General features: G+C 48.6%; 1 long non-coding RNA gene across 1 annotated transcript; it reads left to right on the forward strand.

The window, feature by feature from the left end:
* The first annotated feature begins 14407 nt into the window (after positions 1 to 14407).
* Positions 14408 to 24013, forward strand: LOC114708258. The gene is made up of 3 exons (XR_003736769.2): positions 14408 to 14769; positions 21430 to 21509; positions 21634 to 24013. It is a non-coding gene; the product is annotated as an uncharacterized LOC114708258 (long non-coding RNA).
* Positions 24014 to 24509: the final 496 nt, after the last annotated feature.

The following is a 24509-nucleotide window of genomic DNA, read 5'->3' on the forward strand; positions in this document are numbered from 1 at the left end:
CCACCAATTTCTACTTTGCTCCATCCCTTATAGCCAGCTGAGGAGGGCTGCAGAACCAGAACAGATCACTTCTGGGGACTGCAGAAGGACCAGAAGAGGGTCCTTGGTCACTTAGGGAGCTCTGATTCCCTAAGTTCCTGCCTACTACTGTGTCTACACGGTCCCTTGGCTTAGCCAGGCCTCCTAAAGGAAACCAGCTTCTGGAGAAGTACAGTGGTCAGAACATCACCTTTATCCCTCTCAGACCCTCCCAGGGGGCAGAGATTCACTGCAGACCCTTGTGCCTCCTTGCTAGATGTGCTTACCACCACAGTTTCCTGTTATCACCTGCCCCTTTTTTCCCTCTATGCTCATGAAACTCTTCCATGCGATCCAGAATTCAGCCTCCACGTGCTCAGTCCAGACAACCTCTGCTACCCGTTGTGGAGCCTGTATGGTAGCAAAGAAATAAAACCACCGCTCCTTACAGTTGCCACTGTGCTTCCTGGGAGAGCTGGAGGTGTCGCTGGGGGGGATCTCAATCACATCACTAGTCCTCACTCTTCCCTGGCACCCTAGGCCACCAAGCAAGGATGGATAAGGGTCTCTTCACCATGGAGGTGTGTTCCCATGTCTTTTTTGGAGTTGGTGGTTGGTTACTACAGCATGGATGGAAAAATAGAGCAGAGACTTGGGCACTGGGATGTGGGAGTTGGGAGTAAAGTCACCTTCCTGCCTGAGGCAAGAAGGAGCTTACCTGCAGATTGGTTCTGGCTTGGGATGGGGGGTACAAAATACCTAAGGAACTGTCCCCACCCAAGCCTGTAAAGTGGCTCCAAATGAGTGACTTCCCAGCACCTGACCTCCAGCCTACGTCCTCTACCCTGGAGCTGTTTTCAGACACACACCCCCTTACCCATCTGTTCTCCTAGCTCCAGGGAACCTCGATGTGACCTGGATGACCTCAAGAACACGAGGACAATGGTCAGAATTTCTGTCCAAGGGGTTCTCTATGAAGATTTGGGACCTGGCAGGACTAATACCAATTCCTAGGTTCCAAAGTGGGTCTCTGGGTCGTGTGGGACGCTCTCAACCAAGACTTCCCAGGAATATAACCTTGTAACCGATGTTGAACAAACCTCGGATGTTCAGAATAGACTTCTTTGGATCACCAGGTGACTTTTGTCCTTTCTTCATTGGCAATGTCCTGGAGGCCTGCACAGGCATCCTTGCCAGGGTGCTGCAGCTGCCTGGGGACTCCAGCAAAATTTTTCTGTCAGACTTCGGGTCCTGAGTCCTTGCTGGGGTGATGTATGGGAGACAATTTGCCATTTGCCTGCATACTTGGCAGTGAGGACATGGTGGGGGGATTGTTTTGTTTTGTCCAAAAGCACTGAGATTGGGACTGAATTCCCTCGTCCTCTCCGTTTGAGTCCAGGAGGGAGTTAGCTTTTATATCTTTCGAAAACGCTCTCCAGAAGGCGGTGGAAGCCCCCCCCCCCCCCCCAGGATCCGAGGATTCCTTCCACCAGGAGAGCACCATGTGCCGGATCAAGTGTGGTGAAGCCCAGGGCTTTTACAACTGTGTTGGGGCTGTGGCCACCGGGAGCAATAAACGGAATCGGTTTCTCACGCTTTCCCTCTCGATCCCCAAACCTTCGAAAATCCACTAACGAATCTGGATCTGCGGCTTGTGCTGCTTGTGTCCTTGAGGCATGTGCTTATCCCCAACCTCGCAGCAGCGCAGCTAGTAGGTCCCTTCCCTCCGCCCTTGTTCAGCAGCAGCAACTTCGTTGCAGGTAATGTCCAGGAGCCGAGGAATGAGCTGAGCCTAGCTAGTGTGGCCAATTGGCACCCGCGTGGCTCCCAAGCGCTGCCACCCTAGGATGCTCCCGCTTCTAGCGAGTGCGAGCAGGGAGGATGGGGCAGCAACGAAAACAAGCTGCGAGTCTCTCCAGCCTGGCGGCAGAGGCTCAGGAGCCAGCCCCAGCGGAGTAGGAGCCTGCCTTCCCTGCCCAGGGACATCCAGAGCTGGGTAGAGCAAAGCAACCAAGTCTACGCGGCTCATCTTGAATCTGAAACTACATTTCGTTTTGCAAAGTCTCCTACTGCTTACTGATTCAATGGCAAACTGGCACATACTGCTGACACTCAGTTTGGAAACCCAATTTTGTGTTTGAACTTGTGTGGCGCTGCATCCCACAGCTGCAACTGTTGGGTGGGAGCTGCAAGGTATTTCTACTGCTCTGGTTACCTTTCTGTGACTTGGGGCCACTTCTCTTCGGAGTTCTTGCGTGACTGGCAGGCAAGAACGGTTAGTTGCAGAGCCTGGCTGAAGGCTAGCAGGAGGCACAGTGCAGCCCACCCTCCTAAGCCACAGTTTTAGGCCAACAGAAAGAGTGTTCAGAGAGGAATTTTCTCTTGTAGCTCTAGGTCTACCTGGACATCCCTGTGCACTCTCCCGGCTCCCTCCCTTCTGCTGCGTGGAGGACTTGAGAGTGTCCCCTCTTGGCCCAGGAAAAGATTTGTTCGGTTATTTTCCTTGTCTGGGATAGAGTTGCCAGAAAAATTAACAACAAGGCCTCCCCATCCAGCACTCAAAATCCTAAAGAGGGTGAGTGGGGTTGTAGGGGCTGCCGGGAGAGCAACAGCCTACCGATGCTCCAGCTCCAACAGCTTCAGGGAAACACCGGCCCTCCCCAAATACACCCCAGCTCCCATTGGCTGCCTTGGCCTGGCATGTGTGGTGGGTACTGGAGAGGGACTGAGCCCCGACTTAGACTTCTACAGAACTCCCTCTGGGGGAGGGTGCAAGTCCTGGCCAGCAGGAGAAGAGGAATCCCTGAGTAGTAAAACTTCCCATCTTTCCTTCCATCCCCAAGACCGCTGATCCAGAAACTGAGAGCAGGAGGAAAGGGGACTTCGATGTCCAGGGAGATGCCCAACCAGACTCTCCCTCCTCCTCCTCCTCCTCCTCCTCCTCCTCCTCCTCCTCCTGCTTTCTACTAAACCAATAACAGCAGAACAGTGGCTGTGGAGACATGCTTTGTGAGCCGGCAAGAAAAGGGCAGAGACCAGTATGGCCTGAGGCTGGGAAAAAATTACCAGTTCTGCAGAGTCACTAAAGGTGATAGAATCAGTGGCCCATGTCCTCCAGGGACAAGGTGCCTGCTCCCCACCTGTGCCCAAGCCCCAAATGGAAAAGCCCAGCAGGACAGAGGCAGCAGTGAATTCTGGGGGCTTTGCCTGGTTTCCTGACCTTGGCTCACTGGCATCCTGCTTTCATCCCTCCTGACTGCCAGAGCCTGGCTTGTTAGCTTGGCACTGAGGATCCTTAAGAAAGGAAGGTAACCTGGGGCAGAAGACACACCTGTATTATTAGGCATGGTGTATCTAAAGCCCCACCTGCTACCTCAGTGAGGATTTACCATGTGTGGAACCGCGGTGAAAATGCCTGGGCCTAGCGTGAGCATTCCCTCATTCATGGAGGAGATGGTTTTCATAACTGTAACAGATGTACATCCCATATTAGTGGGGGTGGGGATGGTGTCTACTGAGGAGGGCTGGGGTGGGTCCTGCCCTCACTGAAGAAACGATCCTCTAGGCCAGCACAAAGCCATTTTCATTAAAGCAGCTTGACTACTCGCAGGAGACCCACCTGGCTTTGTGGACAGGTGAGAGTGAGGAGGGTCATGCACCTGCATCATCAGAGATTCTGGCACTCCTACCTTTTGTATGTAATTCTACCCTATTTGCAGGTGATCTCCGAGAACTGAAGTATAAAGACTGGGGGACAAACTGTCTGTACAGTCATGGGGAAGTCATCCATTCTGGAGTGAGAATTTTTGGTGGTGCAGCTGCTTTCGGGGAGTCACTCCTGTAAGTAACCCCTCACCTATGCTCTCTTGGGTCCCCACATTGGACTTCAATGGGATTCAATGTCAGTTTGGAGTCCTATAAGGAAGGAGCACATGTTTATGTCTCCACAGGAAACGTTTCTTAGACACTTTCCAAGCACACCATGCAGAGCTAAGATTATGGTAGCAAGAAGACAATTGTTGTCGTGTGTGTGTGTGTGTGTGTGTGTGTGTGTGTGTGTGTGTGTTGGGGGGGGAGGTTGATAGGAGGACCAGTCAGATCACACTTCTTTGGGACCCTCAGCTCCTCAGCTCTCCAGAGCTGCTGTTCCCTGGCAACCTGAGGTGAGTGCACCTGGAAGTACCCTGGCAATAGCCTTCCAGGGAGGGTTGCACTTCCCAAGAGCTCCCTTCAGTTCTGTGGATCAAAGACAGCTGAGGTAAGGGCCCCTTTCCCTCCTGCTGCTATTTCAATTCCTACAGAGCCCAGGGTTTATCCTGGGGCTTCTGAGCTGACACTCTGGAAAGCACCTGCCCCTTGGCTGGACAAAGAGAGGTCAGTTGGAGCCGTGTGTGAGGACACACAGTCCCAGCAGTTGGCAGTTGTTCATTCACTGTGGACTTCTTATGTGTTTCACACCCACACCCCGCAGCTCCAGGATTGCCTGGAACAGGACAGACTCAGCCACTTGAGCTCTGTGTTTCCTGAGTCCAGAATTCCATGGGCAATCTGGAGCCCCCTTCCCGACATCCCATCTCAGGGCTGGGGTGTGGCTGCCTGGGGTTGAGGGGAGGCCTCATGCCTGAGCCAATAGCTTTGGGGGGCTCATCAGAGGACAAACACACTGAGGTCATGTTCTGACACACCAGCATACTCTGTACTTGAGCTTCTAGTAAGGCATTTTTAATTATAAAATGTGCAACGAAGAAGAAGAAAAAACAGTGTCCATTAAGTGTTCATGAAGCTTGGACCATGACGCCTGGACCACATGGGATACAGTGGTTCTAGTGAACGTGAATAAGCCAGTTTTCACATTAGAGAAATAACAGTTCTTGTAGAAATGTAGCACTTTTAAAAGAGGTTAATTAATAAACAGCAGGTAATTGTTCGTGGCACGATGTGGCAGAGGGTAATTTTCATTTTTGAGGATGGAAGGGCCAGATGCCCCTCCCCACTCAGCATTTCTCTATAATAATCACCTTGGCTTCCTTCCGCCTTTAATTTTTACAGCTGGAGCTGTTTATCATCGCTCCAACTTTCACTAAAGAGGCAAAACTATCACTTAAACAAAGCTATTGAAAACTCAGCATCATATGTGGGTTTCTTAACATAAATAAATCATACAAACCAAGATTTATGTTCAAGGAATGATGTCATTCATTGAAGGCTGCCTCCCAATCAGATCAGCATTTCTGCATGTGCATGTGTCTGTGTGATCTATGTCTGTGATTCTGTCTGCACTCTCGCTTTTTTCAAGAAAGAATAACCACCTTTCTCTACCATCGTGGATGCTCTTCTGTTTGTCTGAGGTCATCAAAATGGTCTTGCCTGTGTCAGCCCAGCAGAGCCAGGTATAGGTGTCAAGAATATTGAAGAAGAAGAAAGCTAGGCTTCTCCTGAGATCTCAGTCAACCGTTAGCTGTTGTTCAAGGTCCCTCAGGTCTTCCGATTTTTGGAATGAGTCCAGCTAGAGAGGACACCTCTACAGAAGCTTAAAGCCATGCTGAAATGACTGAGGAACTTAAAAGCCACAGCGAGATAAACAAAAGGCAGGAATCCATACAATAGAGTATTGTGTGACCTCAAAGGGAATGAGACACTGACCCATGCTACAAAATGGATGAACCTCAGAAACATGGTGAGTGAAGGACACCAATCATTAAAGGCCACACACCATGTGACTCACATTACAAAATGTGCAGAATCAGAAAATCCATAGAGACAGACGGGGGGGGGGGTGTGTTGTGGAGTGCCCTGTGATGAAAGTGTGCTGTAGTGAGGTGCAGGCCACACCTGCTGAGGTTTGTTTTGTTCACCTTACCAGAAGATGAAGGTTACAGTGTGTGGCATACCCTAATAAAGTTGTTACTTACAAATCACTACTCAGCATTTGAAATTTTAATACAGTTACCACAGAAATCAGCGTTCAAATTTAAGGAACTGTGATAATTTTCCTGGCAGACATGAGTAAATACTGTTCACCCCAGACATGGCACCAAGGACAGGCCAAAGAAATATTCCCACCAAAGTCAAGGTTGGTGTTATTCCTAGGACCAGGAGCAACTTAAAGCTTCCCTCTCCCCACACCTGTTAACCGCAAATGTTTCCCCAGGGATGAGAGTAGTGGTGTCTTTATTGTGCTGCTCCTGAGCACTCCCCCACCTCAAGGGAACATTAGTGGGTCCAAGCTTGTGAGGGTTTCCAGGTTCTATTAGGTAACAGCTGCTCTATTTTATTTTAACTTTCAAAGTGATCACACAAGGTCCCAGCATCCTCACACAGCTTGGAGAACAGTACATGGGCACCAAGGCTGACACTCAGGTACAAGATGAGCATATGAGTGTACTCTTCACAGCTCTCCCTGCAGCTGGAGGTTACTGCTGTCTAGGTTTAAAGTTAACCTTTTCCTTCCTTTGATGTACACTCATACCCAAAATTGAAGCAAAAAAGGACCAGATATCTCCACTCTTTCCAAAGGGTGAGTAAAATGTGCTCCATCTACTTGCTGGGTTACCAGTTGGCCGTGAATGGGAGGGCAGTCTTATACCTAAATGTCCTTGAAGCCTGGCAATTGCATGAAGAGTTGAAGAAGGCCATTCATGGGAGGTCATGTTGTTTGTGATTCCAAAAATGTCCAAAGCAGAACGTAGATTGGGGCTGCCGGCAACAGCTGGGAAAGTAGTGACAGCTCAACCAGGGCAGGTCAGAGAATACGTAAACCACACTTGGTCAGACACTGGCAAGGGGTTCACTGGGAAAGCACAGGAAAATAGCACTGGCCCAGATCAGGTACCCAGCAGGCTGCTCTGTGGGCCTTCTACGAGAGTCATTGCTGGAGCTGGAGAGATGATTAGCTGTTAAGGGCACTTGTGCACACACAAGGTGGCTCACAACCTTCTATAGCACCAGTTCTAGGAGGTCCAGTGCCCTTCTCTGGCTTCCATGGCACACATACACACACATACATATCCATTAAAAGTCATTTCATACCTACTATGTGCTAGGCACAGTCACAGGCCCTAAGAACACAGCAGTTAGGCCTCTGATCTCCCTTGAGGTCACATCTTTGTGGGAAGGCAGCATTTAGCAAGCTACATGACTTGCCTAGAAAGCTTAAGTACCAGGGACACAACAGTGGGATGAGGACTTTGCACAAGAAAGGTTTGGGATGTAATGCTTTTAGGACTTTACATGTCTGAAGATGTCTTTTCCCAGCATAGCAGGGGGATAGTTGGGCTAGGTATAGAATTCTAGCATGATGATGAATTTTTCATTCAAAATTAGAGAGTGTTGGCCATGATCTTTTCTTCCAGGAGAGCTGAGAAATTCAAGGAGAATTCTACTACCTCAGGTTTTGTGTGACTCACTTTTGCTCTTGAAAACTCAAGAGAATCTTCTGTCTCAAATGTTCCATTGTTTCCTGAGCATGTGTCCTAGAGTGGATGTCTCTTTTCATCTACACTGGAACCTTCAACCTTTGGGTTTTTTTTTTTTGTTTGTTTGTTTGTTTTTGTTTTTGTTTTCTGAGACAGGGTTTCTCTGTGTAGTTTTGCGCCTTTCCTGGAACTCATTCTATAGCCCAGGCTGGCCTCAAACTCACAAACATCTGCCTGCCTCTGCCTCCTGAGTGCTGGGATTAAAGGCGTGCACCACCACTGCCTGGCTGGTAATTTTCTTGAAGTGTGTTGTTGGTTGTTTTCTACATTATTTTCTCTGTCCTTGGCTTTTGGAACTTGAAGGTTGTAGTACTTTCCTCTCCTCATGTAGGACATGCATACTCCAAATGTCTATCTCTCCTTGGGTGGATGTCCATAACTAGGAGCTGACAGAGGATTCAGAGCTGGTTATCTCTGACCTCCATGACTAGATGCTGCTCAGAATCCTGGATGCTGCTATTTTGAGGAACTCATCTGGTCTCCCGGGGCTTTCCCAGGAAGCCACTCCACTGGAGGGGTCTGGCTACCAGCCTTATAATAGCTATATTGGAGAGGTGGGGGTCTATGGTAGTTTGAATGTAATTGCCCCCACCCCAAGTAAGCTCATAGGGAGTGTCACTATTAGGAGGTGTGGCTTTGTTATGTATTTATGTTAGGTGTGGCCTTATAGAGGAAGTGTGTCACTATTGGGGTGGGCTTTGAGGTCTCCTTTTCCCAAGTTCAGTGTGACACTCAGTTCATTTCCAGTTGCCTGCCGATCAAGATGTAAGACTCTCAGCTACAGCACCATGTCTGCCTGCATATCGCCATGTTCCGCCATGATGATAATGGACTAAATGTGAAACTGTAAGCCACCCCATTACATGTTTTCCTTTATAAGAGTTGCCGTGGTCATGCAACTGTGACCACTTCACTTACTGCTGTGAAAAGAAACCCTAAGATGGCGCCTCTGCAGCTTCAGGAGAATAAACCTTTGGATTTTTCTAACAGGAGGGAAAAACAGTTGCCCCCATGGGGAGGTGAAGGGAAGCTAGGAATTTAACTTGCTCAATTCTTGATTGTAGTCACCCCAACATCCTTTCTCCCAGGAATGCTCTTGCTAATCCTGAGTTTAGGTGCTGTACCCCCAGCCCAGGGGAATTTTCCTCTTGCTCTTTGTGTTCTCTGGGATTTATGTAGACATGACCCCAGACCCAGCCAGATCCTGTAGGGGGGATCACAGCCCTGATACTCCACCCCCAACACAGGGAAGGTAAGCAACAGACATTTCTGCGGGGAAGATAATGCAAGAAGGGAGATGACCAGCTTGGTGTAACTCAGATGCACAGAGGGAAGGTAACTTCTTTGCCCTCTACCCCAACTCTCTCCTTCACCCTTATTTTGTTAAAACAGCTCACAGGGTCCCCAGAGGTGTCTGATTGACCCTCCCCACGTCCACACCCCCTGCATATTTTTGCAGCTGGTTCTAAAGGACAGAGCCCTTCCAGGGCCTTGCAGTGACTGTCTTACTCAGGACTTCCAGCCTCCTGTTCTCAAGTGCAGGGCATTCCAAGAAGGACAGGAGAACCCAAGGGAGGAGCTTGGGACAGGGGAGGCTGCCACTCCTTCCTCCTTTCATAGCATCCTCCTTCACTCTCAGCTACTGCATGTTTTCATGTAATCCAGAAGCAGTGCTCTCCCGGCATGCTCCTGGCACTCTCTTTCCTATGTGGGACCCTGAGGTAGCCCCAGCAGGCCTGGCTGAGCCACAGCCTTATCCTGCAGAGAAAAAGATGAGGAGGCTGAAACAGGTCCCTCCTGAGACCCTCCTGGGTAGAGTATGGGCCACTCTAAGGCTCAGGATGTTTCCAGCCAGGTGTGGTCAGGACACTGTGATTTGGGTTAGGGGCTAACCTCACTGCAGCCTCTGTCCAAATAACTCTGTGATCACACACAGTCACCTGTGGGGTAACGCTGGACTCCCTGCAAATGAGCCATGGCAGAAACAGCTGCCCTAGGCTCCAAGGCTTTTATAGGTTTGCCTTAAAGATTTTATTCCAGAAAAAACCCAAAGCAATTAATTCAAATTACAGAGTAGTCATTTGCGATAATATTTGCTTTAAATATATGTTTTTTTTTTTTTTTTAAAAAAAAAAAAACCCTCAGCTGTGGGCCTTGAGTGAGTTCGAGGTGAAGGACACCTTGAAATAATTACATTTTTGCTCATTTTATGTTGTGAAAATGGCTTAGTCAATTTGGGGAAGAACGTAAAGTGTTCAGCTGACTCCCCATAAAGGCTCTGCTATTTCTCTTCCCATTTCTGCCAGCATGACCACACTGGGATCGTTCACCCTTTCGCCTTGAAGGTGGATTTCTTCCAAAAGGCGTCCAGGCGTTGGCCCAGCTGCCTCTCAATCTGGGTCTTGGCAGCAATGAGGAGCAAGGCCTCTTCTGGAGGTCCTCCCAATAGGTGGCATCCAGAAACCTAGAGGACAGGACCTGCGTATGGGAATCCTTGTCCTGGCCCGCAGCTACTGTCTCTTCAGGTGGAGGGTGTGAGGGAACTGGGGCTCACCTGCCCAGTTTGTCCCAGGCATGATGACAGGGTTTTACCTGAAGATGAGTGCAGCTCAGAGTAGAGCATCTGGCCCAGCTAGGACTGCAGCCGGTATGCGTGTGGGGAGAGGCTGTGAGCCTGGAAATGGGAACTCGTTAAGATGAAATTGTGCTTTGAATGGCATCAGAATGTGAGCCTGTTCAGATTCAGGAGCCTGACAAGGCTCTCACTACCACAGATTATCAAACACCCTAGGCAGGACTCCCTCCTCTGCCACATCAGGCACACGTGGTGTGTGCATATATTCTTTCAGTATCCTGCTTGCCTTTTCTTTCCGTTGTTCTTCTCTTTGGTATGCTATGGAATTATCTTTTTTCATTGTATTCATTTGTTTAGCGCATGTGTGTGGTATGGGTGTGCACCATGCCATGACACTCATGTGCAAGTCAGAAGACAGTATGTAGGAGTTGGTTCTCTCCTTCCATTATGTGGGTGCTGGGGATTGAACTCAGGCTGTCAGGGTTCCTTCACTTGTTAAGTAATGGAATTTAATCCAGGTCTGAGAGTGCTAGGCAAGTGCTCTGCCACTGAACCTCACCCTAACCCATCTTTACATTTTATGTCTTTTTTTTTTTAAATTTGAGACAGGGTCTCATGTAGCCCAGGCTAGCTTTGAGCCTGCTGTGTAAGTTGCTGAAGATAACTTGAACTTACGATCCTTCTGCCCTACCTCCTTAATGTTAGGGTCACAGGTATGCACAACCCCCACCCCACCCCACTTTATGCAATGCTGTGGACAGTGCCCAGAGCTATGTCTTCTAGGCAAGCACTCTGCCAACCAAGCCATCCCCTACCGGAGTCCCTTATGTTTTTTAAAGTATCCACATATATATTTATTTATTTATTTATTTATTTAGTTAGTTAGTTAGTTAGTTAGTTTTTCGAGGCAGGGTTTCTCTTTGTAGCTGGGGCTGTCGTGGAACTCACTCTGTAGACTAGGCTGGCCTCAAACTCAAATCTGCCTGCCTCTGCCTCCCAGTGCTGGGATTAAAGGTGTGCATCCCCTACCACCCCTGCTAAAGTATCCACATTTATGTTTAACAACCTCCTTATAATTTGTTTCCATTTTTGTTACACTTTTAAAAATCTTTGCCTAACTCAAAGCCAAAACTTTCTACACTATTTTCTCTAAATTTTACATATTTATGTTTAGACCAAAGATATACACCAACAGTCCCAACTACTCAGGAATGAGATAAGAGGATTGCCCAGAAGTTGTGGGCAAGTTTGGACAGCACAACATCAAGCCCATTTTTAAAAGAAAATTGAGGGGCTGAAGTAATGGCTCAGTGGTTAAGAGCATTGGCTGCTCTTGCAGAGGAACAGAGTTCAACTCCCAACACGCACATCAGGTGGTTCACAACTATAACTCCAGATCCAGGGGATCTGACACCCTCTTTGGCTCCTCTGGGCACCTACACACACAGAACACACTCATATAAACACATACATAAGCATAAACAAAAATAAATCTTTTCAAAAAAGAAAACTTACATAGTATCTATCTTGGGCTAATATTTGTATGTTGAAGGTGCATTTATTTATTATTTGTTTGATGTGTATGAGTGTTTTACCTGCATGCATGTATGCGCACCACATGCATGCTTGGTATGCTCAGAGGTCAGAAGGCATCAGATCCCCTGAACTGGAGTTATGATGGTTGTGAGCCACTGTGCAGGTGCTAGGAACCAAACCCAGATCCTCAGCAACGGTGACAAACACTCTTAACTGCTGATTCATTTAATTTTATTTTTGAAAATGACTTTTAAAAATGTATTGTAGCTGGGAGTGGTGCCGCACACCTTTAGTCCCGTGCTCGGGAAGCAGAGGCAGGTAGATCTCTCTGAGTTCAAAGCCAGCCTGGTCTGCAGATTGAGTTCCAGAAGAGCCAGGGTTACACAGAGAAACCCCATCTTGAAAAAAAATGTATTGTGAGGGGTGAGGTGGCACACATCTGGAAGTCAGGGGACAACTGCAGGAGTCTATTCTCTCCTTCCTCTGTATGGGTCACAGAGATTGAACCCAGGAAGCACCTTTACCCACCCAGCCATCTCCCCGCTCTGAAGGTAATTTTTTTGCATGTGTGTCTAATTGTTCTGGCATCATTTCTTGAGAAGTATATGATTCCCTGAGGAAACCAATGTTATGATTTGATTATGAAATATCCCCCCAAAGCCCAGGGGTAGCTTGCTCAAGTGGAGGTCTTTGGGAAATGATTGGGTCCTGAACGCACAGATTCATCCATTATGGTTCTTAGCTTCATGGTCTAGAAGACAAGCAGCTCCCTCCACATATTCCCACCAAGACATTCTTGCTCAGCACACAGAGCCCAGTTACCCTGCACTGAGACCCCAGAAACAGGGAGCCAAGATACAGCTTTCCCCTTAAGATGTTTACTCAAGGGTTTCTACAAAGTGACAAGCTGAATTGGTTGCCTTGGCAACCTTGTCACAAGCTAACAGACACACGTGTAAATCTGTCTGTGAGCTCCATGGGATCTGTGTCTATTCTCCATTTTGGGAGTTGTTGTTACTGTTTTTTGTTTTTTTTATTGTTTTTTGTGTCTGGTCTTTTTTTTTTTTTTTTTTAACAGAGTCTCACTGTGTAGCCCTGGCTAGCCTGCAACTTTCTCAGTAGACCAAGCTAGCCTCAAACTTATAGATACTTACTTGCCTCTGCCTTCAGAGTGCTGGGATTAAAGGTATCTCAGCTATAACATGCTTTGAAATATAGAATGTCTTTCAAATTCTATGGGGTTTTGATTCAGTTTTGTTTAGGCTACTGTGCTGGATGGTTTTATGTCAATCTGACACAAGCTAGAGTCAGCTGAAAAGAGAACTGCAATTTAGAAAATGCCTCCATAACATCTGGCTGTGAGGCATTTTCTTAATCAGTAATTGCTGGGCAAGGGCCCAGCCTATTATGGGTAGTACCATCCCTGGGCTGGTGGTCCTGGGTTATATAGGAAAGCAGGCTGAGCAGGCCATGAGGAGCAAGCAGGTAAGCAGCACTCCTCCATTCATCAGCTCCTGACTCTAGGTTCTTGCCGTTTGAGTTCCTGTCCTGACTTCCTTTGATGATGAACTGTGATGTGGACACATAAGCCAAATAAACCCTTTCCTCCCCAACTTGCTGTTGATCACCATGTTTCACCACAGTGAGAGTTACTCTAATTAAGATACATTAGGTCCTTTCCATGTAAGCATGAGGAAATGGTCAGTTTCCACTAGGAAGCATCCTATTGAATCTGCTGACCCGGTTTCAGGAGCACAGCTTTTCTAACGGTCCTGAGCTGCTGCTGCAAGAACACCAGCCTGCTCTTACTCTGTCTCTGTAATGTTTCTTGGTTTTTCACTGTATGAGATATACATTTGGGGGGGGGTGAGATTTAAGAATTTGAAATAAAGTAGACATATTTCTGGCTGGATACTAAGTGTCTGGCTGACCCAAAAGAAAGCAGAAAGCTACACTCAGAATAGGAATAAGAACCGTTCTTCCACTACAGAGTCCTAGGCCTGCCTGCATGGGTTAGATTGCCTGTTTTATATAGGGGTTTCTAGAGTGTAACAGAGGCAGGAAATGCTCTGGGTTTTTCTTGTTTGTTTTTGTTTTTTAAGACAGTGTCTGGCTAGGTAGATTGCACTTGAACTTGTGATCCTCCTGCCTTAGCCTTTCAATGCTGGGATTATAGGTCTGCACTACCAGACACAATTCCTCTGTTTCACTTGAAAGACTGGTGTCATGTCATTCCAATTCCACACTGGACACCAGATCTACTGGTGCCTTAATTGTGGGTAAAAGTACTTGCCATGCTATTCTGGTAACTTGTATTTGGATCCCCAGAACTGTGGTAAAGCCAGATGAACAGTGTAATGTGGTGGTATTATGTTCCCCGAAATATTGTGCACCCTAATAAACTTATCTGGGGTCAGAGACAGAACAGCCACAATGTTAAACATAGAGGATAGGCAGTGGTAGCACACGCCTTTAATTCCAGCACTTGGGAGGCAGAGCTAGGCAGAAATCCATGTGTTCAAGGATACAGCCAAGCATGGTGACTCACCTTTAATCCCAGAAAGCGAGCCTTTAATCCCAGGGAGTGGTGGTAGAAGGCAGAAAAATATATAAGGCGTGAGGACCAGTAACTAGAAGCATTTGGCCTGGTTAAGTATTTGGCCTGGTTAAGCATTCAGGCTTTTGAGCAGCAGTTTAGCTGAGACCCATTCTGGATGAGGACTCAGAGGCTTCCAGTCTGAGGAAACAAGACCAGCTGAGGATCCGGCGAGGTGAGGTAGCTGTGGCTTGTTCTGGTTCTCTGATCTTCCATTTCACCCCAATACCTAACTCAGGTTTGATTTTATTAATAAGAACTTTTAAGATTCCTGCTACAGTGTAAACATTTCTAATCCCAGCCCACCTATGGGAAATGAAGGCTTCACATAAATGAAGAGACCTTGGGTAAATCTGATTTTAACTAACCTATCACAGGTACTTCGCTGGAGTTGGAAACATTCTTGCTGAGATCAGCAATAAGACAAGTGTACCCACCACCACCTTATCATGACTGCTGGAGAGCTGTGACAGCTGGCCACCTCTGCCAGATGCAAATGAAAAACCCAGGTGCTGAGACTTAGAAGATTAAAGGCACATGCCTTTAATACCTACATTCAGCTGGAAGAGGTAGGCAGATCTCTATGAGTTCAAGGCCAGCCAAGGCTATATAAGTAAGACCTTGTCTCAAAACCCCAAAGAGCCTGTTTATGTAGATGAAATGTAGTCATCTATGCAAAAATTCTAAATAAACAATGATAAACATTATTGCCATCACCATTATCATTATCCTCATCATCATGAGTTCAGTACTATCCTAGATAAAAGATCAGTGCATGCAACACAGAGGAACACAGCATATATACATACAACACATGTACACCCAGCACACATGTACATAACACATGCACACAATATGTATATACAGGATGCACACACAACATGTATGCATACAACACACATGCACCCACAACACACATACACAGAACACATGGACAGAGTACATATACACATAGCATACAGAACACACATAACATACATGCTTATACAACGCACATATCTGTTTGTATACCTGCCATACATATACACACATATATGCATATATATGACACAGCATGCACACAGCACAGGACTTATACACATTCAACATTGTACACAGAACTCACATATATATATAACATACACATATGGTCCATCATCATATTTACACCCCAGAGTGGCTGCCCAAGGCAGAGGAGGAAGGATGGAGAGGAAGGATTGGGATAGAGTGAAAAATGATGAAGGGCACTGAGGAATCGCAGCTACAGCCATGAACTGGGAGCTCAGGTAGCTGGACTTGGTTCTCTGATGGGGCAGGGGCAGCAAGGACACCATACTTCAGGTTTGGCTGGAAGGCCTTAATTGTCCAGCATGGGCACCTGTCTCTGAATTCCTTCCTCCTCATGAGGAGAGAGGAAAGGAAGGAAATGAGTGCCCTTTGCCTCTGAAGCCCGGGCATTCCTGGAGTCCTGGAGGGGAAGGGTATGTCCTCATTCCTCAGACCCCTCTATGGCTAGGTCCTGGGCCAAAGTCAGTGACGGTTTGGCCAGTGCACTTGACCAGTGTCTGGGTGGTCTGCCATACCTACCCTTCCAGAAACCTGATGCCTCCAGCCTGTGCATCTGTCTGGAGGACTTCCAGCTGGAGGGGCAGGGTGGCCTGCCTGCATCACGGAGCCCGACAGCCACACCATTCCCAGGCTGCTGTGGGGGGTGGGAGGGTGTCCCCTCCAGTCCCAGGGTTTAGCAGCAGAAGAGCCAGCTGGTCCCAGCTGCATCTCAGCAGGACAGAGACCATGAGAAGAGCCTCTCAACCCTGCATCCTCCTCCTGTCCACCCCCATGCTGCAACCCACCAGCTGCTTCAGCCCCTCCAAGTGGTGCTGGGCGGGGGGATTCTAGATTCCTGAGCATGTCTGCTGCAGGTGAGCCAAGCAACAGGAGCTGAAGCTTGCCTTCTGCTGGGCATCAGTTTCCATTTTCACCGTCGTTTGCCCACCCTGTTGTCTGCCTCTAGGCTGCTTTCTTTCCCTCTACAGGATTTTCACATTTTCTACGTTTTTCAGATGAGGAACTTGCCTTTACCAAGGTTGCAGACTCAGCTCTGAAACTTGACTGGTTTGCTTTGTTCTTGGTGGCCTGAGGAGATGAAAAGGGGAGCTTCTTTGGGGCAGTGAGGAGACACAGGGGCCTCAGGAACAAGGTCACCTGAAGGACACAGAGGGCAGGGATCTCTGGGTGCAGACTTGGTCTGGGTGTTGAGGAAGGCAGGGAGTGAAACAGGGTCATGAGCTGTTTCCTAGTACTTCGGCCTCAGGACCTTTGCAAATACTCTGAGCCAATCCTTCTCACCTTGTCATTCACTTTTCCTACACAACTTAGCTGTCTGGACTCTGAGGAAGGAGGTCGTTTATGGGTGATCTTGGAAGGAAATGAAAGTATAATCTTTTAAATGTATGAAACCACCATTCTGAGACAAATACATATTTTTTAATGGGCCAACTATTTTACTTGGCTCATCAATTCATTGAGAGGGATGGACTCAAAGGACAACATGGAATCAAGACCTTTTCGGCAGCCAGGAGGTGAAGGACTTGGCTGTAGACACCCAGTGTAGTACTCACAGGAGGTAGTTAAGAAGCTAAGGGCCTCACCACAGATGCCCAGTGTAGATGTTCACAGGAAGAAACCAGGTATCTAAGAGATGTCACTGCAGACACCCAAGTAGATGTTCACAGGACAAATAGTTGCCTCTCCCCAGACTCTCCCCAGGCAAGAATCGTAGGCAGTTTCACTCTCTATTGTTCTTAGGAACCGCTCAGAGTGATCTGAGAGTCACAGAGGCTGGGATGGGCATGCTGGATAAGCAGCCTCTGAAGGACATCTAAAGAGTTCTGTCTCCATTTCAAAGCTAAACTTTCTCCTGATACACTTAAATGGCCTCCACCCTCCCCGCTTGGGACATCTCTTACTGTGGCCATCTACTGTGGCCATCGATTCTGGTGAGCCCATTGTCACCTCCCTAGCTAGACTCTAGGAGGGAAGGGACTTGTGCTGCTTCCCTGTGACATTTTCAGGCTAACACATGATGGTGATAATGATGGGTTCAAGTGGCCACGTCTCACACTCCACAGCAGCATTTGTTTCCTCTGGCTGAGGGGAGGGAGAGGTGTTGCTGCTGCTGGGTCTCCGAGGAAGAAGCTGAAACCCAAGTACCACCAAGTTCTTCATGGTGGCAGTATTTGTGCAGCTAGGAGGTGAGGGGAGATCTCACTGCCCCTCAGGTTCCTCTGCAGGCAAGTTAACAAGGGAAAGACTACAGGGATGAGTGAATGGCGGTCAGCCCCGGAGGTCACACAGCATCTGCAGCAGTGGGACAATGTGAGGAAAGGGCTTCAGGTATGTGAGCTGTGGCTAGCTCTATGGAGAATTAACAGTTTCCTCGCCTGTTGTATTGGATAAGGCACTGGTGATGAATTTCCCGCTGTCCTGGGACAGGGCTCAGGCTTCTCATGAGATTTACTGGAGGGAGCAGTTAACCTGCAGATCAGGGCAGGGTAAAGAGGCCTCATTGGAAAAACCACAAAGGGCCATTCAGCTAGGTTCTGCATCAGCCAGTATTCTGGTTGCTGAGAGAGAAAAGCTGATAGAAGCAGCTTTGGCTCATGGTTTAAGGATGCAACCCATCGCACAAAGGAAATATAGTAACTGCAAGACTCACACCTATGGCAGCAGGAAGCAGCTTGCTCACATCCCAGTGGGTCAGAGCTTGGCTGGCTTTTCTTAGGACTCCTGTTCATGGACGGGTCTTCCTCCTTTACCTAAATCCTCTCAGATAGCTTCTGTCTCCAAGGTGATCCCCAAATCTAGGCAAACTGACAACAAAGATCAGCCATCACTCATCCATCACAAGGTCAAGGGCCAATTCCACCATCTTGGTGTATTTTCTGCAACTAGAGTAGAAATCCCAAGGCCGAATGGTCATAGAGACAGAGGCTTATTTGGCTTGGGGTTCTGGCAGCTAGAACTCTAAGAGCTGGTCCAGCTTCCAGCAAGGGGCTCATGCTGCTCCAGCCTCTGGCAGGCAGCAGGACAGGCAGCTTGTACCCGAGACAGAGCAGGAGGCTGGTGGCCACTTCCTAGCAGCTGCCCTCATGGGTGTGAACCCAGTTCTTAGCAGAGCTCACTTTGTTGAGAAAGGCCTCAACCACCCCTGAGGGGTCCATCCCAGGACCTTAATATACCACAGCGTACCCTCCTGGGGCCAGGCTTTATCAGGATCTTAACAGAAAAAAAAAAAAAAAAACCACTCTTAAATCATAGCACTTGCTAAACCACTTCACAGGATTCCCACTGATGTAAAGCCAAGGGCTCCTCACTGCTGTCTTCCCACCCTGAGAATGTCCTCAGACTTGGTCCTGCTGAGCCCCATGCTGTGGGCCACCCTGCCACCCCACAGGCAGCATTTATCTCTGCCCTCCCATGTGGTCTCTAGGGTCAGACCTGAGGCAAGAGTCAGTTCACCAGCCTGAACCTTACTTTGCACGTTTAGATGCCTAAGCGGGCTACCCAGAGGGAGGTGCACACAGCATCCAGGGTGAGGACAGCCTTCTGAGGAGATGGGCCACTCATATTTGCTCTAACAGCAGAGTCCCACAGCTGCACAGGCCTCACTGCCTCACTGCTGTCGTTTCTAATGTGTCTCTGCACTCAGGCATCCTGATATTCCCAAGTGTCTCCAAAGCATATCAAGCAGCAACTTTCTTGGGGGGAAGGACAGACCCATGTCCAGCTCTTTCAGGCAGCCCCCTCCCAGCTGGAAGCCCTGTCACCAGTTTCCCTCCTAGAAGGGCCTCTTTATCTGATCCAAAGTTTTATCCTGCATAACGTCTCTGTCTGTGGCCAAGGGGTAGAAGGTCTCACTCATCCCCACATAAGGGGAGAGACAGTAAAATGAAAGTGATTGTGTAACCCTAGTGGAAAGAACAACTTTGGCTTCATGAAGTCCCAGTAGAAACACTAGAGTTATTCAGACTCTAGCTCTGTTAATGTCTGGAGCAGGAAGGGGCTGGCTAGAAGGGGCAAGAGTGGGGGGTCCACAGACCCTGTGTAAGTACCCCAGCATCAATCACCTTGTAGGGTGGGTGGCCTCTCCTGGTCCCATCTGCATAGGCAGCCCCCGGAGTGAGCCCTCTGACCTCAAAACAGCGGAGACTGTGGAGATGAGAAAAGCTCGGGTCCTGGAGGCTTGTGGCTCAGGCTGGAATCAGGCCAGTAGTGGGCTGTGCTCCCCAACATCCTGAACTGGACTGACATCTATGTGCATGCTCCTCCTCCTAGGTGAGGAGGGAGGAGAGCCCTTTCGGAAAGAGGAGGGTCTGGGATATTCTTTCCAGGGGAACTAGACCAGGGAACTGCAGGCTCCCCCTGATGTGTTGACAGCCCACAGGTCAAGAGAACAGACATGCCAACCTTCTGGGCTCTCCATGCCTGGCTAGGCATCAAGTAGGGAACACAGCCAGTCGGGTCTGAGCCCTGACATTCCAGCCAGTTTCTTAAGGTCACCATTCTGGGGGGATGTGGGGAGACACATGGACTCCTTCTGTGGACATGCTGTATAGTGGAGATGAAGCAGAGCCGAGAAGGCTTAACACATCCATGCTCCAGGGAGCCTCTGCGTCTAGGCTCTGGAGAGGCTCCCCATCTTACCCAGGCCTTCTTCAGGAGGCCCTGCTGCTGTAAAATTGGGTTTGGACTGTAAAGCATCACACACTTACCACCCCTGGAAAGTCACACAGTTAATCTGCACAGCTATGTGATGGTCATCTAGGGGCCAGGCAGAGGTGGGGGGTGGACTCGGGCACAGACAGACTGTTTTAGGATGTCTGTGTGTATTTACATGTGTATATTGTACTGTGTGCTCACTAATGTGTATGCTCACTTGCCAGTACATGTGGGCACTCAAATGTATGGGTGTTTACATATACGCATACATTTCTGGGACACGTGTGACGGCTGAGGTTGGGCCACTCCACAACACTCACTGAACCCTGGCACCTCCAGGGCATCTCGAGAAGCAGGCACAGATCTAGGGAAGGACCAGAACTCCAGGTTGGGAGCCCTCTTCACAGCACCTCACAGCTGCAGAGCCAGGCACAACACATTCCAGACACCACCATCTAGCAGGAGGAGTCACTAGACTGCTTAGCTGGCCACACAGGTTCACAGCAGGCCCTGAAGCCCAGGTGCTCTTGGCAACCTGGGAATGATTCTAAGTCTGGGTTTTGCTGCAGCTCAGTTGTAAGGACTTAAACTTTATTTGTGTTCTTGAAAGACTGACTCCCACTTTCTCTTTACTAGTTTTCAGAACACCTAGCTGGAGCCAGACTTGGTTGCTCACACCTGTAAGCTCCAAATTTACAAAGCTGAAGCAGGAAGATGGCCATAAGTTAAAGGCCAGCCTAGACTACACCGTGAGACTCTTCCTCAAAAAATCCAAAATCAAAATCAGTTGGATTTTTAGGGAAAAGAGTCAATAGAATGTGTACTATTTTTTTATGTACACATATTTTTGCACAAGTATGCAAATGTGTTCATGCATGCCTATGTGCATATGTATATATTATGAGCTGTATACATTCATATGTGTGTGCTGTAATCTGTATACCATGGTGCATGTCTGTATGTGTGTTCACAAATGCATGCCTATGTGCCTGCCTGTATGTGTGCTCTATGATGTCTATACATTCTCTGTGTTTCTGTGTGTGTATATGTGTGTGCTATAGTCTGGATACACTCAAGCATGTGTGTGTGTTATAGTCTACATATACTCATGTATGTGTGTACATGCATATTTATGAATGCATGCCTCTGTACCTATATGTGTGTGCTATGATCTGTATATATCCTGTGTGTATGTGTGTTTGTGTGTGCACAGGTGCATGGGGAGATTTATTTCAAGCAGCTGACTCATGTGACTCCTGCACTGGCAGGCGGGCTGGGATGGAAATCCTGGAAGAGCTGAGGTTACAGTCTGGAGTCAGAAGGTAGAACTCCCTCCTCCTTTATAGGCTTCTGTCATTTCCCCTGAGGCCTTCAACTGATGGTATGAGGCCACTCACAGTTCAGAGGGACACCTGCTTTACTCAAGAGATTACTGAATCAAGTGTTGATAATGTTTTTAAAACATCTCCACAGCAATGTCAAACCACTGTCTGATCCAATATGTGGGTATCATCTTTCATCCCTGACAGACTCACCAGATGATGAGTAGGGGTCTGCTCTGAACTCCCTAAGGCCTGGGACTTGCATGTCCATCTCCCTAGGAGTTCAAGTAAGTGGACAGGGGTCTAGTTTCTTGAGAGAGGTGGGGGGAGCGCTGTGGCAAATAAAGAAATAAATAGTAAACAATTAATAAAGCACAGCTATTAATGTTCATCCCCTCTGGGCATGGGCAGGTAGCTTGAGCTGGAGACCCTGGAGCTGCAGGAGCAGAAGAACCCTACTATCTGGCCAAGAGGACTCAGGGCATCTTTCAAGGAGAGGGTGTGAAGATACTTGATTTTCCCTGAGGACTGGGAATGTCCTGGAAATGCGATGGCCATGTGGCCAGCCGAAGGCAGATATAGAGCTGCAGCAGGACCTGTGTGGGCTTGATCACATGAACATTCAGCCTCACCACCATTCCCTAAAAAAAAAAGCTCTCCAGTCTCATGGGAAAAACCTGAGTCAGGGCCCTTCCCTGGGGATAGGAAGAGGAGGGTAACATCACATCAGAACCCACAGAGGTCATTCAGGTGGAGGTATGATCGATCTATCCTTGGCATGGGCTTCTATTAAGGGTGAAACCTTTGGCTGCTGAATCTGAATCCTCACCTCCACCCCCTACCCACACATACTACATTCCTACCTTATGGCCCAAACTACCAGAGGAGAAGCAGGGAGTTCCCTGGTGTGTGGACAGCCTGGCCTGGGCTGGAGGGGTGAGAGGAGGGTGGAGCAGGCTGCTGACTGGACCTGAACAGGTACACTTACCTGCTGGGGACAACAGAGAGCCAGGCCTGAAGTCTGACTGCTCAGCCTCCTGAGCACCCCCAATAAGGGATAGGGGTCCACGGAGCCTATGACAAAGCTATTCCACCAAGGATGTGCCCTGAGAGAGGCAAGGAGAGTGGGTGTGTCCTCTGAGCCAAGAACTTGTGTCTCTGAGTATTTGGACAGAGGGCCAGGGTTCTTAATCTGTGAGACACACAGGAGACCACTGCCTTCTTGGTAGTCTGCCTAAGGTCCTGCAGTGGTCCAGGCTACCCTGGGATCAACATTACCTTAGAGGGTCCTCATGCTGTCTGAGCTCAGGAGCCTTGTATCCTGCCTCATCTCCAGCTTTGTCTTTAATGGCCTTTCTCTTCACTCGCTGGCCTGGTGGATAGATTCTGAGTCTCTTGACTGCCAAAGTCCTTCACTCACAGGTTTGGGTTGACAGAGCAGGGGACTGGGGCCACTTGGGATGCCCACCTTTCTGCTAGAAGAGGACTGGGACAGTTTGTTTTCCCTACATAGAAGAAAGAGACACTGTGCCCCACACAGTGCCCCGAGCAGAGCTTTGGTAAAGTGTGAAGGTTCTGAAGGGAGCTTCCTGTTATAGTCACCCTGTCCCTGGCTGCTATGCTGGGGAGCCAAGCAGCTGACTTAATGCTGGCTGACAGAGCCCCAGCTCTTCCTCAGAACAATTTTTAGCCTAGAAATGATCAGTGCCCTTTGCCCAGCCTCAGAGGGTACCCCTGCAAGGACAGTCGATTTGGAAGTGCCGTCTGCCCCTACCCGCTGGCGTGGTTCTGCCTGGGACTACTGCTGTTCTGTCCTAGGATCTCGCTCCTTCCAATTTCCAGCGAGGGGCTTCTGAGTCATGGACTATCATAACCCAATCTCTCTGACCAGTTCTTGGTTCTAAGCAGAAACAAGCGGGCACAGTGGGTCAGCAGGGTGGGCTGGGGATGCCTTTAGTTAGCTATCCCTAAGATGAGCCTGTCCTGAGCACAGGATTTTCTGTTTATCATCCTTACCCCCTACATGCATTGGCTGGAGCTGGTATTTGAGGCTTTTATAGAGCCTCACTTCCTCTTCTCTGATTTATGCTCCTCGGGATGAGTTTTATAGGAAACAGTCTCTGAGCTCCTGTGAGATAAAAGGCAGCCCCTGCTCCTTCGAGACTCAGCCACTTTCCCCACCCCTCATAGATCTTCACACTCGGCTCAGGAGCGCAGCCTCCCACACTGCTGCCTCTGTCTGCCTATCAGCCTCAGCCTGAGGTGTAAGAGTGAATGAAGGCTAAGACTCTCTGCAGGGATAGCTGTCAGGGATGTGCCTCCCCCTTGTCATGTAACAGTTTCCTCTGAGATTGAAACACTTCATCCTGCACAGAAGCCCTTAAACAAAAAGGTAAACAAAGGAGCTCCAGGAAGTCCCTGAAACTGAGCAGACTCCCTAAGCCCCACCCTGATAGAGGAACAAAGACTGCTGAGAGTCACCCTCAGATCAAAAGAGCCAAGCTTGCAAAGAAGATTCTCCAGACCAGACAGCTGACTGGAAGAAGCAAAAACCAGTTCAGTTGCCAGGAAGAAGTTTAAGTCAGTTCAGTCACTTGGAAAGGACACTCTCCAACCTGTTGAGCTACCTAACGGCTGTGTAGTGTACTCCAGGTTCCCAGCTTTTGTAATCTGTCACCCTTACTGGGATGGGCTTTAGTGATGTAGCTGTCTTTGAGTCATTTCTGCCCCTGTAAGTAGCCGCTCACCTATATTTCTGCAAGTAATCCCAATAAAAGTCATGGTTCACCAAGTTGGTCTTTGTGGTACAGTACTTTGGTCTGTCGTGGGATCCCTTTCTGGAGCGAGTAGACCTGTATGTAGCATCAATCCCAGGAAAAGTTTTGTCACACATCATCCTTCCCCTGTGTGTGCTACTTCCTGCTGACCATGGATGGTACCTGGAAATGGTTGGAGTCTTCTTTTCTAACAGGGTTCAACAAGGACACTGCCCTTCCTCTGTCTGCCTCTTCACCTCACACCTTCCCAGAAGCCTCTCACTCCAAAGGCTAGTGAGCTCATTTAGGCAATGTGAGCACATCTTCTGGACCCTTCATTCCCAATACCAGGGGGTATTCACAATGCTCCCAGCCTGGCTGGCTCTAAGATGCCTCGGGCAATGAAACAGGCATAGTCATGCTTTTCTAGCTCACATGTGTGTCAGCTCTGCTTGGTGAATCTTCAGTGACAGCCAGGTTGTCAGCACCTGGGGTGAGCTGGCCCCTGTGGGAATCTCTAACACCCACTGC

The sequence above is a fragment of the Peromyscus leucopus genome, chromosome 2 (assembly GCF_004664715.2).
Source record: "Peromyscus leucopus breed LL Stock chromosome 2, UCI_PerLeu_2.1, whole genome shotgun sequence".
NCBI classification, from domain to species: Eukaryota; Metazoa; Chordata; class Mammalia; order Rodentia; family Cricetidae; genus Peromyscus; species Peromyscus leucopus.